At 45.0% G+C, this 5291-nt stretch overlaps 1 pseudogene; it reads left to right on the plus strand.

The window, feature by feature from the left end:
• The first annotated feature begins 367 nt into the window (after window positions 1–367).
• On the plus strand, window positions 368–2235 carry LOC102123025 (tRNA (guanine(26)-N(2))-dimethyltransferase pseudogene; annotated as a pseudogene).
• The last annotated feature ends 3056 nt before the right edge of the window (window positions 2236–5291 follow it).

Genomic DNA, 5291 nt, shown 5'->3' on the forward strand with positions numbered 1-5291 from the left:
TGCAAAAATCCTCAACAAAATACTAGCAAACATAATTCGATAATACATTAAAAATATCACTAATCATGACCAACTGGGATTTATCTTTGTGATACATGGATGGCTCACCATATGTAAATCAATCAATGTGATACATCATATCAGCAGAATGAAGGAGAAAAACCATATGATTATGTAAATTGAGGCTGAAAAATTATTTGATAGAATTTAACATCCATTCATGATTAAGAAAAAAAAAAAAAAACCAAAAGACTGGGAATAAAAGTAACATACCTCGACTGTGTCAAGATGGTGGCACCCAGGTCCTAATTTGGTTTCCTGTGGTTACGAGAAGAGCCCGGTTTACCGAGGTGCAGTCCCCAGGGCTGCCGAATCAGCAGCGATGGAGAGCGGCACCGGGCCCTGCGGAGAAGAGTGCCCACATGAAGTCCAGCAGATGACAGTCACTGAGGGGGCTGCCAAAATCCCAGCGCCAACGAGGTCTTTTATAACCTGGTGCAGGAATTCAATCGGAACCTGACATGTGCTGTGATCATCGAGTTTGCTCGCATTCAGCTTGGGGCCAAAGGAATCCAGATCAAGGTGCCAGGAGAGAAGGATACGCAAAAGGTGGTCGTGGACTCATTAAAGCAAGAGGAAGAAAAGGCTGAACTGAAAGAGAGTGAAAACCTGGCCTCAGGAGACCAACCTCACACAGCGGCGGTGAGGGAGATCTGTGAGGAAGGCCTGCATGTGCTGGAAGGCCTGGCAGCTTCAAGCCTATGTTCCATTCGATTTGCCGTAGAGGTGCCTGGGCTCAGATCTGTGGTTGCAAACGATGCCTCTGCCCGGGCTGTGGATCTCATACGCCGGCATGTGCAGCTCAATGATATGGCCCACCTGGTACAGCCCAGCCAAGTAGATGCCCGGATGCTGATGTACCAGCACCAGAGGGTGTCAGAGAGGTTCGACGTCATCCATCTGGAGCCCTGTGGCAGCCCTGGCCCCTTCACGGATGCAGCTGTGCAGGCTGTGAGTGAAGGAGAGTTGCTGTGCGTGACCTGCACGGACATGGCGGTGCTGGCGGGGAACAGCGGGGAGACTGTTACAGCAAATACGGTGCCATGGCCCTCAAGAGCCGGGCCTGTCACAAGATGGCCCTGAGAATCCTCTTGCACAGCCTGAACCTCTGCGCCAACCGTTACCAGCGCTTCGTAGTGCCGCTGCTCAGCACAGCGCCAACTTCTACGGGCGTGTTTTTGTCCGTGTCTTCGCCGGCCAGCCCAAGGTTAAGGCTTCAGCCAGCAAGCAGGCGCTGGTGTTCCAGTGTGTGGGCTGCGGGGCCTTCCACCTTCAGCGCCTCGGCAGAGCGTCAGGAGTTCCCCAGCGGCTGGGTCAATTCTCTGCAGCCTATGTTCCCCCCGTGACCCCAAGTGTGAACACTGTGGGCAGCGACACCAGCTTGGTTGCTCCATGTGGGCAGAGCCCATCCATGACCTGGATTTCGTGGGCTGTGTACTAGAGGCTGTGCGCACTAACCCCAGCCGCTTCCACACCTCGGGGCGGATCCGAAGGGTCCTGAGCGTCATCACTGAGGAGCTTCCGGATATGCCTCTGTACTGCACCCTGGACCAGCAGAGCAGCACCATCCGCTGCAACATGCCCAGCCTCCCGTCCTTGCGGTCAGCCCTCCTCCACGCTCACTTCCGGGTCTCGCTCTCCCAGGCCAGTAAGAAGGCTGTGAAGACAGATGCCCCCGCCTCCGCCCTCTGGAACATCATGCGCTGCTGGAAGAAGGAATGTCCGGTGAAACGGGAGTGACACTCAGAGACCAGCCCAGTGTTCCGCATTTTCAGTGTGGAGCCCAGGCTGCAGGCCAACTTCACCATCCGGGAAATTACCAACCCCAGCTCCCGCCAGCGAGGACCGAAGCGCTTCCGGGCCAACCCGGAAGCCAACTGGGGTCCCCATCCTCATGCCTGGCCAGGGAACAAGGCGGCCGGCAAAGCTATGGAGTAGGCTGCTTCGGAACAAGCGGAAGGAGCCGCTAGAGGGCAGGGCCCAGCGAGCTGCCCCGCTCAAGACATTTCTTTGCAAAAGGTTTAAGGAGGGCACCTGTCAACGCGGAGACCAGTGCTGCTACTCCCGCAGCCCCCAGACACCCGGGGTCTCTGCTGATGCTGCCACTGACTGTCCAGAGACCTCTAGTTACAGCCCCCCGGACCTGGGGCTGCCACCAGGCCAGGCATACACTGAACCAATAAAGAGATGTTGGCCGGGCGCTGCAGCTCACGCCTGTAATCCCAGCACTTTGGGAGCCCGAGGCGGGCGGATCATGAGGTCAAGAGATCGAGACCATTCTGGCCAACATGGTGAAACCCCGTCTCTACTAAAAGTACAAAAAATTAGCTGGGCGTGGTGGCACGAGCCTGTAGCCCCAGCTACTGGGGAGGCTGAGGCAGGAGAATCGCTTGAAACCGGGAGGCAGAGGTTGCAGTTAGCCAAGATGAGGCCACTGCACTCCAGCCTGGCAACAGAGCGAGACTCCGTCTCAAAAAAAAAAAAAAAAAACACAACAACAACAACAACAAAAAACAGAGATGTCACATAACCGTCTCCCGATAAAAATAAAAAAAAGAGAAGTAATATACCTCAACATAATAAAAGTCATGTATGACACCCACAGCTAGCATCACATTGAATGGGGAAAAGATGAAAGCCTTTCTTCTAAGATCTGGGACACAAAAAAGATGCCCACTTTCACCACTGTTATTTAACATAGATTTCAAGTCCCAGCCAGAGCCATCCAACAAGAGAAAGAAACACAGGGCATCCAAATTGGAAAGGAAGAAGTCAAATTATTTTTGTTTGCAGATGATATAATCTTATATTTCGAAAAATCTAAAGACACCACAAAATAACTTAGAATTATTAAACAAATTCAGTAAAATTACAGACACAATATCAATATACAGACATTTCAAGGTCATTGGTCTAAGCAAAAATGTATTGAGTAATACCTCACAAACACAGGTAAACAAAGCAAAAGTGGACACATGGTATCACATGAAGTTAAAAAGCGTCCACATAGCAAAGGATACAATCAACAAAGTGAAGAGTCAACCCACAGAACTGGAGAAAATATTTGCAAACTTCCCAAACTCAAACAACTCCATGGAGAAAAAAACTAATCATTCTATCCCAAAATTCCAAAATGGGCAAAAGATGTGAAAATACATTGCTGAAAAGAAGACATACAAATGGCAACAGGCATAAGAAAAGGTGTTTAACATCATTGATCATCAGAGAAATGCAAAGCAAAACTACAATGAGATATAATCTCATCCCAGTGTAAAATGGCTTATATATAAAAACAGGCAATAACAAATGTTGTGAGGAAGTGGAAAAAAGGGAATCCTCATACACTGTTGTTGGAAATGTAAATTAATACAACCACTTTGGAGAATAGTATGGAAGTTCTTCTAAAAACTAAAAATAGAGCTACTGAATGATGCGGCAATCTCACTACTGTGTACATACCCAAAAGAAAGGAAAGCAGTATATTGCAGAGATATCTGCACTACTTTACTTCTTGTAGCACTGTTCACAGTAGCCAAGATTTGGAAGAAATCTGTGTCCACTGGGTAAAGAAAACATGGTACACATACACAATGGAGTACAATGCAGCCATAAAAAGGAATGGGATCCAGTAACTGCAATAACATGGATGGAACTGGAGGTTATTCTGTTAAATGAAATAAGCAAGGAACAGAAAGACAATCATTGCATGCTTTCACTTATTTGTGTAACCTAAAAATCAAAACAATTGAACTCATGGAGATAGAGAGTAGAGGAATGGTTATCAGAGCTGCAAAGGGTAGGTGGGGGGGTTGTGAGGGGGAGGTAAGGATTGCTAATGGATACAAAAAAATAGAAAGAATGAATAAAACTTACTATTTGATCTCTCAACAGGGTGACTATAGTCAATAATAATGTAATTACACATTTTAAAATAACTAAAAGTATATAATTAGATGTTTTGTTACACAAAGGATAAATGCTTGAAGAGATGGATACCCTATTTTCCATCATGTAATACTTGAACCAAAGTATCTCATGTGCCCCATAAATATACACACCTACCATGTACCCACAAAAATTTAAAATAAAATTTTTAAATAAAAAGGAGAAATATGACGTATAATATATATTATGTGATATATAGATCCACAAGTTTGCTAGGGGCTGGTGGTGGTTTGAGCTCTCTGATACTCATTAGTCTTTGATGTTTGGACTGGTAGTCCCTTTCCTCAGGAGCTTTAATCAAAACAATGTCCTCTCTCATCACTCTAGCCAGGAACTGTGAAGCTAAGTAAGGCCAAATCAATCTCCCTGCCCTTAATTGTGTATGTATTTCTAAGTGTGAACTGCCTACTACTATTTAATAGTCCTGTAGGATAAGTCTGATATCAGAATTTAGACTGCATTTCATCCTTGTTCCAGTTGGAACTTTTTATGATTTCCCTCTCCCCTCCAACCTTAACTTCATCTCCTTTCCCCTCTCCTCTCTTTTCATCCCCTCTCTTGTACATATATACTACACACACACACACACACACACACACACACACACACACACACACATACACACACACACACACATATATACACACACACACACACACATATATATACACACACACACACATATATATACACACACACACACACACACATATACACACACACACACATATACACACACACACACATATATACACACACACACACACATACACACACACACACATATACACACACACACACATATATACACACACACACACACACATATACACACACACACACATATACACACACACACATATATACACACACACACACACACATATATATACACACACACACACACATATACACACACACACACATATATACACACACACACACACACACATATATACACACACACACACACACACACACGGATTGGGTTAGATAAATTCCAAGTTTATCTCCTGAGGAAATTTTGAACTAACTTGTCAACAAGTAGGAACATGGTATCTGTACAAGTCATAAAGAGTTAAAATAAATGCTAACTGCCTTAATAATAGCTACTAGTCAATGGTCACTTATTTACCTATTAATTGTCAAATATTCTCCTTATAATCTCTTATTTAGCACTCATAATAGTAATGCAGAATAGCTATTTTGATCAATTTTATAGATAAGCAGTTTAGAAATATTAATTAACTTGTTCAAAATCATAAAGCTAGTGAAGTACTGAGCCA

Source organism: Macaca fascicularis, chromosome X (genome assembly GCF_037993035.2).
Source record: "Macaca fascicularis isolate 582-1 chromosome X, T2T-MFA8v1.1".
NCBI lineage: Eukaryota > Metazoa > Chordata > Mammalia > Primates > Cercopithecidae > Macaca > Macaca fascicularis.